The sequence below is a fragment of the Corylus avellana genome, chromosome ca10 (assembly GCF_901000735.1).
Source record: "Corylus avellana chromosome ca10, CavTom2PMs-1.0".
Classification (NCBI taxonomy): Eukaryota; Viridiplantae; Streptophyta; class Magnoliopsida; order Fagales; family Betulaceae; genus Corylus; species Corylus avellana.
The window spans coordinates 5,449,101-5,466,144 of NC_081550.1; positions in this window are offsets into that span (position 1 = coordinate 5,449,101).

Here is a 17,044-nt window from a genome sequence, read left to right on the forward strand (position 1 = left end):
AGTTGACGAGGGGATAGTGTTGAGTAGTATGGCAATTTTTCGTGCATACATGGCTATTCGATACGTACTTCCACTCAAGGTATGTCCAAGTCTAATCCCGTAACCAAAATTATGTACAAAAAATGAAAGCTTAATTAATTAGGGTTTGTTTAATTCTTGTTTCCAGTAATAATTTTCTATTTTTAGATTTCCAAAACCAATACTATGTTTTTAACCACTTTCTAGCTTAAATTAAAGTTATTAAAAAAGTATAATAATATCACAACTCTTGTTAATGGGGCTAGGCATGGCACCTTGACATGTTAAGGAAAAATACGTTTGTTTTGTTTTGTTTTGTTTTTTCGTTTTTTTTCGTTTTTTTTTTTGTCTTGGTATATCGCCTTGTAGCAAATATCTTTTGCAACCCATTTGGCTTTTGAGAAAGTGACTAATTAATTACAAGAATTTTAAGATCACAAGTGTTCTCCTCTAATAATTTCTAGGTACCACTACCAAAAAAAAGATAGTTATTGACGTGGCAAACAGTAACTAAATTTTGCCACGTCAGTATTTCTTTTTTTTTTTTTTTTTAAATATATATCAGGTTTATATATATATATATATATATATATATATATAAACACCAAAATGTTCTTCTTGTTCTTCTAATATTCATTTTCATATTCCTACTGTGCTTGTCAAAAACATGGGTGAAAGGGTAATTCTTGGTATGCCTTTTCTTTCTTTGCTTTATCCATTTTCTGTTAACGAAATTGGTGTTTCAACTGTTAAATTTGATGTTAATATTCAAATACCTTTTGCATCCAAATTTGAAATTGATGTTAATAGGTTGGATATTAAATTTAGGCAGTCCTTAGATCTAGAAACGGATGAGGACCCTATTACTATCAGAGTGTTATCTTGTCTAAACACCCCCCTAACGGTCGTGTTTACCCAGAATTCTTTGATCATACCTTTCCCTGTCATATGGCGCATATTATTATTTCTGTTTTACAAAGAATAATTTTAACGTTATTCTGCATATATTTTATAAAGGTTTTGATTTTAATTTTTTTCTTTTTGAATATTTGCAGTGCCACCATGGCCAGGAAAAAAGATAAAGAGAAAACTGTTTCTAAAGCCCTGACTTTAAAGTCAGAATCTTCCCCCCTTGATTCTTCCCTGCCAATTTCTCTTTAGGCAGTCCTTAGATCTAGAAACGGATGAGGACCCTATTACTATCAGAGTGTTATCTTGTCTAAACACCCCCCTAACGGTCGTGTTTACCCAAAATTCTTTGATCATACATTTCCCTGTCATATGGCGCATATTATTATTTCTGTTTTACAAATAATAATTTTAACGTTATTCTGCATATATTTTATAAAGGTTTTTACCTTTTTGATTTTAATTATTTTCCTTTTGAATTTTTGTAGTGCCACCATGGCCAACAAAAAAGATAAAGAGAAAACTGTTTCAAAAGCCCTGACCTTAAAGTCAGAATCTTCCCTCCTTGCTTCTTCCCTGCCAATTTCATCTGTTGCCATAACCAACAGATTTGCTCCTTTTGCTCCCTCATATGATTCCCAAATGTCGTATTCAAGTACGCTTGCCTCCTCCTATGACCCCTTTTCTGATAAACCCAGAAATCCCTTCTTAAGGTATGATAAAACGTCTACCTTTAAGTCTGACTACATAATTCTTCCCTATTTCCAGAACTTGTTCTTTGTCGAACTAAATCGTTCTGCTTCTTCTAAATATGCCGGAGATATTGCCGTCTCCTATTTTCCCCCAAATTTCCATTGGATTCCTGAACATCCACAAAAGAATTTGGCTTTCTATTCTGCTGTCTTAAAGCAGACTGATTCTGTCTCATTCAAATCTATTCCTGATCGACTTAATCCAAATAAGATACTTTATCATAGTGTCTATTTCAAACGGATTATATCTGAAAAGGAATGGGGTAACCATCCCTCCGTCACAAGATCCCTTAACGGATTTTCAATACCTACTATGATTATGTCGATGCCTGGTTTAAATTCTTACTCTATCAAACCTCTATCTTTCATCATTCATGGTTTGTTAATTTTGATAAGAATTTTACCGGTATCTTTCCCCTTTGGTTTACCAGATGGTGGAACCAATTTGGTTTGATCCCTGATATCCTCCCTCTCCAGTTAGTTGAAGCTTTCCAACTATTTAAGAACAGCTACAAAGTTGATTCTTATGGTGCTAAGTTTCCAACTATTCTTTATTTTGTCAATAAATACAAGATCCCTTGGATTCTGAAATGGAAATATCACCTTTCAGATGATAAGGTTCAACGACAATGGTTTATCAAATGGTGGGATAAATGCTCACTAACTGATGACATTGTCCTTGCTGTCAAAAGCATGTCTTAGGCCCTCAAGGCCCCTGTCTCGCCACTAACGGCAAAACCCCCTCTCCTTGTTACCCCCAGCATATTTTCTTCCCCAAAAGAAGAAAAAGAAACTTCTCCTGTTTCTTCCCCTTCCTCTGCTTCCAGTTCTGCCAAGAAGAAATCTTCCTCCAAAAAAGAGAAGATTAAAGCCCTTCTTGCTGCTCTTGATGCTGATTCTGACGAAGAAGACGAAAAGTCCACAACATCTCAGAAGCCAGTCCAGAGTTCTCTCCTGAATCCCCTCCAAAATCCCTACTATGAGATACTCAAGAATATTATCCTTATCCAAGGATTGAAGATATGTGAAAAGCCCCATAATGGCTATCTTTGATTGGTCCCTAACGACCACAATGATCCCAAGAAAAAGAACTGGAACCATTCCACTGACGGGTCGTTTTCAGTTTTATATATATATATATGATCCATTTCTGACCTGCTGGTTCAGCACGTCATTATTTCTTTTTTTTTTTTTTTTTTTTTTTTTTTTTTTTGTATATATCAAGTTTATATATATATGATCTATTTCTAACTTGCTGGTTTTAGCACGTTAGTTTTTTTTTTTTTTTTTTGAATGCTAAAATTAACACGTCAGGAAAAAAAAATTTAGCGGCACATTCAACTTTAATTTTCCCTCTTCTTTCCTTCTTCTATTATTTATTCTTTCTCCTAGATCTACTTTTCTTATTTAATTCCATCTTCTTTCCCTCTCTCAATCTCCCTCTTCTCTCTGCACGCATTACTACAAAAGCTCCCTCTTCTCTCTCAATCTCTCTAAACCTCCATCTTCTCTCTCAATCTCTCTGCACGGCAGCAGAGCTAGAAGAAAAGCAGATCAAGAAGAAGAAAAACAAAAGGAGAAGAGAAGATCGAATAAGAGAAGTAGAAGAAAAAAAAATGGGAGAAGAGAAGAAGATCGAAGAAGAGAGATTTTTGATTTGAAGAAGCTCTAATTTTGTTTATTTTGATTTGATTTGAGAGATTTTTTATTTTTGATTTGAAGAGAAGAAGATCGAAGAAGCATAAGGTTTATTTTTTGATTTTTTGATGATTTTTTGGGTTTGAGTTTTTCAAAATGGAGGAAATAAGAGAGAGAGAGAGAGAGAGAGTGAAAATGGAGGAAAGAAGAGATCAGGTAGAGAGCTTGGGGAAGAAACGTACTAGACTTATATATATATATATATATATATTTTAATTGAAAAATAATTTAAATTAATAAATTTTTTAATTAAAAAAAATCCAGAAAAAATTTTAGAAAAGAAAATTTATTTTTCTTAATAATTTTAAATTACTGAAGTGTCAAAATTGACACATCAGGAAATTTTCTGATGTGTCAAAATTTGACATGTCAAAAAAATTTTGACGTGTCAGAAAGTGACACGTTAGAAAATTTTTCTGACACACCAATTTTTACAGGTAAGAAAATTCTGACGTGTTACATCTAACACGTTAGAAAATTCTGACGTGTTAAATCTAACACGTCAGAAATTTTTCGTTTCTGACACCCATAATTGTAATGCCTGAAACACGTCAAAAATGCCCCGTCAGGAGAATTTTCTGACGTGTCAGACCACCCGACACGTCAGAAAACTTATGTCAACAAAAAATTGATTTTTTGTAGTGTATTTCAAATAGCGAATGCAGTTATTTCCCAATAGGATTCGATTATTGATCTTGAGCGCGGAAGATAAATTCAGGGATGCGATTGGCTGAACTTTACAAACACAATATGTGTTCTTTATGGGCAGGTATTTACGACTTCTTTTGGTGTTTAAATAATTTACCAATGGTTCTGTCATTGTATCCAATGTTAATAGGCTTTTCATTTCCATATAAATTTGATGACTCCAACACAGAGAAGCTACAAATGGCAACAAGTGAGAGTGGTGTAGATTCACATTTGCTTGGCTTTGATCCAAAGTGCATTGACTGAGAAGACTACCTTATGAATACTTATATTCCTGGCATAAAAAAGTACGCATTAAAATTATAACTTGAAGGATTTTATGTTTTCACTACGAATGATGTATTGTGCTTTTTAAGAATATTCTTTTATTAATAAGGTAGTATCCTTATATACCTGCCCTTCTGTTTAGAAAATTCCTTGAAGTGTATCAATTAATTACTGTTGTGTAAAATAAACGCAATTAAACTTCCTTGAAGCATATTAGTCGTTAATATTTTTTTTTTGAAATTGGATTTTCATTAATGAAATCAACTGTTTTGGTCCTTCCTTACAATCTCGTCCATACAAATGGGGAAATCACTACTCCAGCTTCGAGAGACTGGTAGGTGTAGTGCCATCTTGGCCAGCTGATGTGCTACTCCATTGGCGGTTCAGCTTACATGACTCACTTGCTAGTTTCCACCTTGCCCCAAAGAACGCTTGATATCATTGACTATATGTCCATCCGTCACCCTGCATTGATCAGTTTAGTTTATTGCATTAACCACCTCTAGAGCATCTCCCTCCAGAAGGCAATTTTGGATTCCTAAGGAGAGGCTAAGCTCAATAGCTGTTCGGGCTGCCAGTGCCTTCGCCAACGAAGGATCAGTGATGGAAGCTTTGGGTTCACAGTGCATTGCAATAGCCTCACCTGATGAATCCTGAATAATAGCTCCCATCCCGATTAAGCCTCTCTCTTTGTCAACAGCCACGTCCCAGTTAACCTTTACCAGCCCTTGAGGATGTTTCATCCAAATATCTACTTCCCGAGCAAAGTTTCTAGTTTTGGGATTTGCATGTCTTCGAGTAGCATCATCAAATGCCGCCACCTGCTCCTTGGCAATACGCACAACCATTGCCGGGGCTTGAAAAACACCTTCAAAGGCGAACTTATTCCGTCGCAACCATATCCCTCTAGCAACTGTGACCATAAGATGACGCTCTTCTTCCTCCAAGCCATGACCAACTTTGAACAGGAGTTCCGTAAAATCACCTTCATAGCACACTCTCTTATGAAGTTTTCCATGGCATTCTGCCCATACATCTTGGGCTAATGGGCATGACCAAATTATATGGTTTATCGTTTCCGACACTGCTAGACAGATAGGGCACATAGGATTTGGAACTACCCTCCGCTTGAAAAGCTTTTCCTTGGTTGATAAAATGTCATTACAAGCTTTCCAAAGAAAGAATTTAACAACTCGAGAACCTTTAAGTGCCCAAATTTTCTTCCATAGATTACGAGAAAGTTGGGCATCCGAACTACTAGCTTCTCCGGCCTCCATTTTCTCTATAGCCAAATGATAGGCGCTCCGAACAATGAAGACACCATTTTTTGTATGCTCCCAAGCTAATAAGTCCGTTCCTCTGCGGGGACAAGCCCCCAAACTTAAAATCATTTTGGCCTTCTCCTCTGTGAAAATTTCTTTTACAACAGTTGTATTCCACCAGTTGGTATCAGCATCCATGAGTTTAGAAACTTTGGCTTGACTGTCTAGGATGCTAACTGGTGACCTTGCTGGATGAGGTCTAGCTATAGGCAGCCATGGATCCTCCCAAATTTTTATCCTTGTTCCATCTCCCACTCTCCAAACCAATCCTTCTTGTAACAGTTTTTTCGAGCTCCAAATGCTACGCCAAGCATATGAGGGGTTTCTACCAAGTTCCGCTTCTAGGAAAGTACCATTAGGGAAATATTTCGCCCACATGATTCTTGCCACTAGTGTCTCTGGATTCTGAATCAAGCGCCACCCTTGCTTTCCTAACATTGCCAAATTAAAAAGTTCTAGGTCACGGAGCCCCAAACTTCCTTTCTCTTTTGCTCTCCCCATCTTTTTCAAACTCATCCACGCCAAACGCCCTTGGTTATCTTTGTAACCCCACCAAAACCTGGTCATCATAGAAGTGATATCATGACAAAGTTTCTTTGGGAGTAGGAAGACACTCATGGTGTAATTGGGTATTGCTTGAATAACTGCTTTCAACAAAACCTCTTTTCCGGCTTGGGTCAAAATTTTTTCTATCCATCCGTTTATTCTCTCTGAGATTTTCCCTTGGATACCTGTGAAAGTACTCACCCTAGACCGGCCAACTAAAGGGGGCAAGCCAAGGTACTTCTTATAGCTGGTTGAAGAGCTAACCCCTGATATGGACAGAATGAACTCTTTAGTCTCTTGGTTTGTGTTTCGGCTGAAGAAGATGGAGGTTTTGTCTCGATTCAGTTTTTGTCCCGAGGCCTTCTCATAAGAGCCTAGAATCTCTTGGATCTGAGCCCATTCATCCATATTTGCCTTGCAGAAGAGCAAACTATCATCTGCAAAGAAAAGATGGTTTATTCTTAATCCACCCCGAACTACCAGGAGGCCGATGATCTTTTGTTCCCTTTCCTCCTTCCCCAACATATGACTTAAGCCCTCAGCACACAAAATAAATAAATACGAGGATAACGGGTCACCCTGTCGGATCCCCTGGGACGGTAAGATTCTCCCATGAGGTTGCCCATTAATCAAGATGGAATAAGAGACCGATTTAACACACCACATCAGCATATTAACCTATCGATTGCCAAAGCCCATCTTTCTCATTATTGCCTCCAAAAAGTTTCATTCCACCTTGTCGTAGGCTTTGCTCATATCCAGTTTCAAAGCCATAAACCCCTGTCGGCCTTTCATTCTTGCATCCATCGTATGTAGCGCCTTAAAAGCCACCAAAAGATTATCGGAAATAAGTCTTCCGGGTATAAATGCACTGTGCGTAGGGGAGATTATATGCTCTAACACCTGTTTCAATATGTTAGCTAAAACTTTGGCAATTAATTTATAGATAACATTACAAAGGTTTATTGGCCGGTATCCAGTAATCCTAGTTGGGTTTTTCTTTTTGGGGATGAGAACAATGTATGTTGCATTAAGAGACTCGTCAAAACAATCATGATTCAAGAAATCCAACACTGCTTTACATACCTCCACTCGTACCGTCAGCCACGTTGCTTGGTAAAAACAAGCGGAAAAACCATCCGGACTTGGGGATTTGAGGGGGTACATTTGTCCAAGGGCTGTCTCCACCTCCGCTGCAGTGAATTGTCTCAGCAAGGCTGTATTCATTTCCTCAGTCACCCGTGCCTCCATTCCATCTAAACACTGCTCGATCGTTTCTACCTCACCCGCTGTGAACAGGTTTTGATAAAACTTGATAAAAGTAGTGCTGATGTCATTATTTTTTGATTCTTTCCCCTCTTCATTTGTGATTTTAGTGATTGTGTTAATTTTCCGCCGGCTAGACACCCAAGCGTGGAAAAAAGAGGTGTTTCGGTCTCCTTCTCTAAACTAGTTTTGCTTTCCTCGTTGCTTCCAGTTCACACCCTCTTGCTCCATAATGTATTCTATTTCTCCTTGAAGTCTTTTGATGGCTTCAGCATTTTCGGGCCCCTCATTCCTCTGCAGATGATCCAGCGCCTTTGTCTTGTCTTTTAGAACCTTTTCTGTCTGGCCAAACTTTTTCCTGCTCCATTGTTTTAGTCGTGTTTGACACATAGCTAATTTCTCCTGAGCTACCTCTGCTGCCGTGGACCCACCAACTGCTTCATGCCAAGCCGCTGGCACAATATTGTTGTAGTCATCATCAAGGAGCCAACTTGCTTGAAATTTAAAACTTTTCGGTGTAAACCGACGTTCTTCCTTCTCCTTACAAACCATGACCAGAAGAGGTTTATTATCTGAGACAATAGACAGTAAAACCTGCATCAGTGCATTCGGGAAAAGGCCCCGCCATTCAGTGTTACTTAAAACCCTGTCCAGTCTCTCTCTTTGAGGAAACTCCCATCATTTTGGCGATTGTTTCACGTAAACTTCGCTCCTTTGTAGTCCATATCACGGAGATTGCATGTTTCCAACACTAACGTGAAATCTGCCATCTGCTCCTCCTTTCGCCTGGCACCTCCAACATTTTCATAACTTGCCACTATCTCATTAAAATCCCCATAGCACAACCAGGGTTCAGGCTGGAATTCTTGCATCTGTCGCAGTAGTGCCCAGGAGTCCTTCATCTTTGTCTAGTCAAGCTGTCCATAAAAACCTGATAGTTTCCAAAGCACATTCTCGTCTATCTTCTTCATGATCGCATTGATATGCCACCTCGAATAATTTTGAATCTCGAACATATTTTTCTCCTTCCAGATAAGAGCTAAACCGCCACTCCTACCGATAGGTTCCACAACAAACAGGCCCTTAAAGCCAAGTTTAAGTCTGATTTTCTCCATCTTTGCATTTCCACATTTAGTTTCCATGAGAAATACAACTCCGGGTCGCTTCTCCTTCACCATCGGCAAAGATCCCAAACTGTCCGGGGGTTCCCAAGCCCCCGGCAATTCCAACTTAGGAGTTTCATTGGATGTGGTAGGGCTGTGAGATAGCCACCGCGAATGTACTTTTTGGGTGTTGGTGTTGGTGTTCGTCCTTCTTCTTTCTAGATTTTTTCTCATGCTTATTTTCCTCTCCTTCATGATCATGAGCTGGAGCCTCCGTTTTGTTGCTCTCTCCTGGGTTCCTTCAACCACCCGATGTAACTCGGTGTCCACTTTGGCCATTCTTTTCCAAGTGCGCAAATTGGCTCCCTTCATCTTTCTACTCGTATCCTCCTTCCTACTATTTATTTTGGCAGTAGGTATTGCATCCATAGTATTAAATTCAGGGGTTGGGCTTGCGGTCTCAGTAGTGGTCTGCTATGGTTGAGTTAGTTCCATAGGAGTTATTGACCTATTTGGCTCATTTTGGCCCCAAATCATCTATAGTCCTCCCTCGTTACACTTAGGCCCATGACATGGAGGCCCAATTCCGTAGCCAGACCCCAACCTTGACTCCTCTTCCCCTATAGCTTGCTTTTCGTTTCTTTCTGTAGTAACATTTAATGACGTGGACCATTCATCCCCAGAATCTTGCTCCCTATCTTCCCCGAAAGCCTCCTTATTTCCTGCAGCCCTTTCCTGTATTGATTCGCCTTCCGATTCTTGTTGATTCTCCTTCTCTTTTTGTGTAACCCCTATTATAAGCCCTTTTTGGGAATTAATTGTCCCTTCCGAAAAAAAGCACTGATCCTTGTGCATTGGTGGGGCTAGGGTTTTTGGGATTGGCGCTACTTTCCTTCTAGAGTGATTGGACGTTTCGCCAGCCGTCGCCATCCTGAACATGGCTTTCCTCCTAGTATTGTCCAGCATTCTCCCACGATCGATGAGACCATTCTCCCGTCGCCTTGCGTTTTGGCTCATCAGCACGTAACCACAGCCGCCGTTGCTTAATTCCTTTTGCAGAGCTCAGTTTGGTTGATCTGATCACTAGACATCCTTTCTCGTCATTCACCAAGCGGCCACAGTTGAAACAGAATTGGGGTAACTTTTCATACCTAAAAGAAACCCAGGATGTTTTCCCCTCCACCTCCTGCGCTTGACCTCGTTCAAGGGGCTGCATAACATTAAGTGCAACTTGTATTCGAAGGCAGCGACCCCAACCTGCCCCATCTCCAGCAATGTCGACATCCTCCAGTTCTCCTAATGATTCACCAATCCTTGTTCCCACACCCTTCATCATACATAATAACGGCATGTCATGAACCTGGATCCAAAACGGAGATTTCGTGAAATCCATTTTGGACATGGGATACTCCCATCAAAATTATTTAGGACCAGAATTTGCCGATCAAATGACCATGGCCTTGCCTCTTTCACCCTCGTCATGTCATCCTCTTCTTCAAATTCAAATAGCCAGAGATTTTCCTGTAACTCCTTGAAGACCACCTGCCCCCGTATTCTCTAGATTTTTGACAATACTGATGTGAAGGCTTCCTTATTCGTTCGTTTCCCCGCCCAAAGCCATCCGATTAAACTCCTTTTACCCTTCTCACTTGTAATTGCAACTTCCCCTTCCGTAATTTTCAATCCTTGTTTTTCCCCTGTGATGAGTGAGATTTTCCCACAAAGTTCTTCCAGATCGTCGGCCATGTTCCGTTTTATGCCTTGGAAACAGTTTCGAAAAAAACAGTCCCAAAACCCCTTTCGGCAAGATAGGGACTAAGTCCTCCCTCCTAGTTTTCGCTCACAGAGAGAAAAACCTAGAGAGAGACTTAACACCGAATAGTCGTTAATATTGTTGTGTAAAATAAACCAAATAAATGAAATTAATCTTCCAATTTGAATTGAACTTTGTAATTAGTAACCTAAAGGTTGTTCATAGACATCTTCACTACCTAGAATGTCACATCCTTAATTTGCACCCATCATAGTGCAAGACATGAACTTTTCCAATGCCAATATTGTTTTTGTCAAAATATCTACGACATTCTCCTTTGCTATCAACTAAATCTTAGGCTCCGTTTACTTCGACGTAAAATAATTTTCAGAAAATGATTTTTGCATTTTACGGTATTTACTTCGACGTAAAAATAGTGGTCAACAAAAAATATTTTCCTTTTGACTGAAAATTATTCTTTAATTTTCAGAAAATGGTTTATAATTTTGAAAATCATAAACCATTTTTCGACTTTGAGCATCTCATTCTCAAATCGACGGACCTTGCCAAGACACGCCCAAAACCTCACTGGGAACTGCTTGGGACCCGCTCGAGACTTGACCGGGACTCGCCTAGGACCCGTTCGAGACCCTGCCAGGACCTGATTAGACTTGAATGGGACCTGCCCAAACCTGCCCAGGACATGCCTGGGACTTGCCCAAGACCCGATAGGGACTTGCCCAGGACCCCACTAGGACCTGCCTGGGACTTGAACGGAACCCACCTAGGACCGGACTGGACCTACCCTGGACTTGATTGGGACCCTCCCAAGACTTGACCCGGACTAAGACCTTGTCGGGACCTGTATGGGACTTACCCGGACCCCAAAGGGACCCGCCCGAGACTTGACCTGGACTCGCCCAAGACTTGCCTCATGTACAACTTATTCGTCAAATTCTTTGCAATGTACAAAGTCTCCAATTTCTGCCAAATTGATTATGCATTTTCTTCATCAATCATATTATGAATGACTTCATCTGACAAATTAAGACAAATTACACTGGCAGCCTTCGCATCCATCTCTTCCTATACATCATTGTCCATCTTCTTGGGTTTCTTCACCTTTCCCAATAACGCCTTGTGAATTCCTTACTGAATTAGCAAATCCTTCATCCTTCTATGCCAAAGAGAGAAATTGTTCTTCTCATTAAACTTCTCCACTTCAAACTTGGTACTCGTCATATTTACCGTCAATTTGATTCTTGAACCTGAGCTCTGATATTATTTGTTGTACAAAAACATGATCATAATTACGGTTAAATAAGGTGAGAACAATCACACACAAAATAACACCAAGATTTAAGTGGTTCCCTCAATGTGAGGTACGTCCATTGGCGAAGGCGATCACGAAGAAATTTACTATGAAATATGGAGTACAAAAATATAGTAGAGAGAAAATCACTCAAACCCAAAACCTCAATATATGCAAATCTTACTATCACACAATAGAGATTCTTTCCTAAAGAAAATACAAAAGACAAGAATACAAACCCTTCTTCTTTTGCTTGGATACGATGACCGCTGGTAAAGCACCAGATAAAGCGTTAGATAAAGTCTCACTCATCTCAAACACCAATGAAGATATCTCACGTTTGAATTCAAGTAGATAACTTACACTTATCCCTTATCTATCACTTGTGTATATCTTAGTGATATCCTAGTTTAAATATTATTTGAATGTATGATCTTATCTTATTGTAATTGAGTTAATATAGGAGTTTGGTTGTATGTATTTTAAATATCAATACAAACCCACTGAGAAGGGTATAGAAGCAATTACATCATATAGTGTATTTAGAATTCTTTTATGGTAGCAGATAAAGACTGACGTCTACTTATAGTTTTATTTTTTATTATTTTTTTATTATTATTATTTTTATATGGCTGATTCTACTTCTAGCAATAAGTTCAACTCTTCCTCTATTCTCTTTTCTGTCCCAAACATGAACTACCACATTCAGATTCGCCTTGGCAAAGACAATTATTTGTCATGGAAAACCCAAATTGATGCGTGCCAACGAGGCCAAGAATCTTATGATTTCATCTCTGGTGCCTTGCTTGCTTCACCTCAAACCATACCCAACACCTGTACTGATGAAGATGCTCTTCCTACCATGGCTAAGCCGGCTTTCCTTGCTTGGTGTCAATGGGATCAAATGATTCTCAGTATCCTGATCTCCACACTGTCGGATAATCTTGTTGCACATGCGGTAGGTTGTGCTACCGCCACGGCCCTTTAGCTCTCCTTGGAGAAGATGTTCTCCTCTCAATCCTGGGCTCATATCATGCAGATACACTACCAGCTTGCGACCTTGAAGAAAGGAACTGCATCCATTGCTGACTACTACCGGAGGATGAAGAGTCTCAATGACACGTTGGCTGTTATAGACCAACCATTAAATGACTTTGAGACAGTGTCGTATCTCCTTGCTGGACTTGCATCAGAGTACGATCCATTTGTCACCTCCATTACCACAAGGATTGATCCTCTCTCCCTTGATGATATCTATGGCCATATGTTAGCTCATGAGTTTCGTGTTGAACAGCATATTCCAGTTGCTGACTTGCCCCTTCCATCTGCTAATATCTCAGCAAGGTCTCCCAGCAATCGTGGCAAAGGCATTCGATTTCCTTCCTCTAGCTGAAGGAATTATTTTGGGGGGCGTGGTTCACGTGGACATGGGAATTTCCACTCTTTACGTGGACGTGGTTCTTTCTCTTTGGCATCTAGCTCCAGCCAGCCTCACATCATATGTCGGGTGTGCAACCGACCTAAACATTTAGCTCTCATCTGCTAATATCTCAGCAAGGTCTCCCAGCAACCGTGGTAAAGGCATTCGATTTCCCTCCTCTAGCCGAGGGAATTATTTTGGGGGCCGTGGTTCATGTGGACATGGGAGTTTCCACTCTTTATGTGGACGTGGTTCTTTCTCTTTGGCATCCAGCTCCAGCCAGCCTCGCATCATATGTCGAGTGTGCAACCGACCTAAACATTCAGCTCTCATCCGCTAATATCTTAGCAAGGTCTCCCAGCAACCATGGTAAAGGCATTCAATTTCCCTCCTTTGGTCGAGGGAATTATTTTAGTGGACGTGGTTCTTTCTCTTTGGCATCTAGCTCTAGCCAGCCTCGCATCATATGTCGGGTGTGCTACCGACCTAGACATTTGGCTCTCACCTACTATTGCCGCTTTGATTGCTTCAATCCAGAGCATGAAAGGTCTTCCAATCCACAGGCCTTCTACTCCACTCCAGACCTTCCTAATGATGAAAGTTGGTATCCGGATACCAAGGCAACGCACCACATCACGAATGACATGGCCAACCTCAACCCCACGGCTGAGGACTATGCTAGGTCAGACCAGATTCGAGTCGGTAACGGCATAGGTTTGTCCTTTAGTCACACTGGTTCTGGTTCTATTTTCGCTTCTCGTCGTTCATTTATTTTACGTCAATTACTCCTAGTTCCACAGATTTGCAAAAATCTTCTTCCTGTGAGTCAGTTTGCTAAAGATAATTCTGTATTTTATGAATTTCACTCGTCTTTTTTGTGATTAAGGATTGCCACACAAAAACAACCCTCCATTAAGGTCCACTTAAAGCTTGTCTCTACCAGTTCCTGCCGTCACATGCTTCCCCTGAAATAAATCAAGCCCTTGTTGGTGAACGGACTTCCACTAATCACTTGCATCCCCGCTTGGGTCACCGCACCCTTCAAGTCGTCAAGTATGTTTTATCCAAGTTTTCTTTACCTACTGCTTCCAATCAATCTGGTTCACCTTGCTCTGCCTGCCGTCAAGCAAAGGGTCACCAGCTTCCTTTTCCAGCATCTACGTCAGTGTCGTCTAGACCTCTATATTTAATTTATTCCGATGTATGGGGTCCATCCCCAATTGTTTCTAATCATGGGAACCACTACTATGTATCTTTTATTGATGCTTTTAGTAAATATACATGCTTGTTTCCTATTCATTGCAAGTCAAATGTATATGCTACCTTTATTCAATTTCAATCCATGGTTGAATGTCTATTTAATCTTAAAATCAAATGCGTCCAAACTGATTGGGGTGGGAAATTTTGACCTCTCTCGTAGTTTTTAAAAAAGATTGGGATTGTTCATCGTGTATCGTGTCCACACTCATCAACAACAAGGGTGTGTCAAAAGGAAACACCATCACATTATTGATACTACCTTAGCTCTTCTGGCTAACAGTCATGTTCCCAAAACCTTCTGGGATGAAGCATGCCAAACTGCTTGCTATCTCATAAATCGGCTGCCAACTCCACTCCTACGTCACATGTCTCCCTACCAAAAATTATTTAGGAAATCTCCCAACTATAAATTTCTACGTATTTTTGGTTGCGCTTGTTTTCCAAATCTCCGACCCTACAATAATCATAAGTTAGAGTTTCGTTCAAAACGCTTTTCTTCATGGATTTCTATCTGGGGAGGTATATATGAGTCAGCCACCAGGTTTTGAGCACCCGTCACTGCCAAAGCATCTATGTAAATTGAATAAGGCTCTATTTGGATTAAAACAAGCTCCCCGAGCTTGGTTCTCACGTCTTACTGGCATATTGATTCATTTAGGTTTTATTGGATCCAAAACAAATTCTTCACTGTTTGTATACAACTATGCTACAATAACTATATTTGTCTTGATATATGTCGATGATATCATCATCACCTCTTCAGACCCGGCTGCTAATGAGCTTCTCAACCATCTAAAGGTGGATTTTGCAGTTAAAGATCTTGGACAACTTTCATTCTTCCTTGGCATTGAGGTCCTCCATGTACTCGATGGTTTACTTCTCACATAGAAGATATATTCTGGATTTGCTCAAACGTACCAACATGCACGAAGCAAAACCACAGGTGCTTACTGTGTGTATCTTGGCTCAAGCCTCATATCTTGGAGTGTGCTACGAGACTTAGGACAGATCAAAGAATAAAATAAAAATAAAGAATTGGCGTCTCATCAACCGGATAAATTTCGCGTCTCACCAAGAACGTGGAGTTTCACCACAACAAAAGAGCAATTACAACTCTAACAAACCCAAAATCTGTTTATTTCAATCATAGGCTTCTTATATGCAATTGAAACTTATGCTTAAATAAACTAAAACATTAAACTTTAACCTTAATGTGAGTAACTTTTGGGCTAAGCCCATTACTAAATACTGATTCTTAAAATAAAAATTAAATATTAAAAATAAGGGTAAAGTCCACATACCCCCTTCAAACTACCACTCAATTGACAATGTCCCCTCCAAACTACTAAAACATTGTCAATGTCCCCCCCAAGGCTAGCAATAAGACAAAAATGCCCCTATAAATTTCTCTCAATAAGACAAAAATATCCTTACAAATTAAAAAAAAAAAAATTGATTTTTTTAGAAAACGAAAAATTTTAATTTAAAAATAATATTTAAAAAAAAAAACAATTTTTTTAAACAATTTTTTTTTTTTTTTTTTAAATGGAAATTTTTTTTAAAAAAAAAACTATTTTTTTTTATTTAGTTTTAAAAAACAAAAATTTCATTTTATTAAGCGAAAATTTTATTTTTTTCAAAACGTAAATTTTTATTTAAATAAAATTATAAAACAAAAAAAAAAATGAAAATTTTCAATTTTTTTTTTTTAAAAAAAAAGCGAATTTTTTTAATTTTTTTCTTATAAAATTGATTTTAAAAAAGAAAAAATTGGCCAAGTTTGGATTTTTTTTTTTTTGGTTAGTTTTAGGTTTTTTCTAAAAGTTTTAGTATTTTTGTTTATATTTTACTAAGGGTAATTTCGTCATTAGGGAGAACATTGACAATTTTTGGTAGTTTGGGGGGAACATTGTCACAATTGAAAGTTTGGGAGGAACATTGTCAATTGAGTAGTAGTTTGAGGGGGTTATGTGGACTTTCACCTAAACATAATTACAAAATAATACCAACTTTAAACTAATTTTCTTTCGTCAGTGATTCTGCATCACTATCACTAGAACTCTCTAGCTAATGACAACTACACAACACTGGAAGAACTAAATAACAAGACAACTTGGTGCGGTCAATGAGAAACCAATTAATAGACTCCATATTGCAGAAAAGACACGTCCTCTGCTTCTCTGTCATACGTCTCTTATTGTCCTACGTACCTAGTTTGAACTTATTGTTGATGAAGTACTTGAGATTCCCTGTTCGCGTGGAAACCTTAAGTAATGTCAACTTGTCTTTTAGTTAGGCTTGTTTAGAGGATAAAATTCTTAAGTTTCAAAATTTTAAAGGCATTTTTTAAAATTTTTGAAGAAAACATAATCCCTTGGGGTTGAGGCCCTCCAATGGACCATAAAATTCCGCCCCTAATCAGACTTCATGCTAGCATCAACTACTCAAGTTTATTAAAAAAAAAAAAAAAAACTCCTCAAATTTAGGTGTTTGTCACAGTACATCAATATTGCTAACGAACGGTTCTCTGCAATAACTGATGGGATGCTGTTTTGTGTAAAAAGAAAATCATCTACGTCTGCAACCAATAGTCAATTAATGGGGGTGGATGGAAAAAATCTAACGACATGAATGGATCTTGACTAAATTAACCTGCACAGTTAATATCATTATAATTAATTCTGAAAATTACCCCAACCAACCGGTGAGG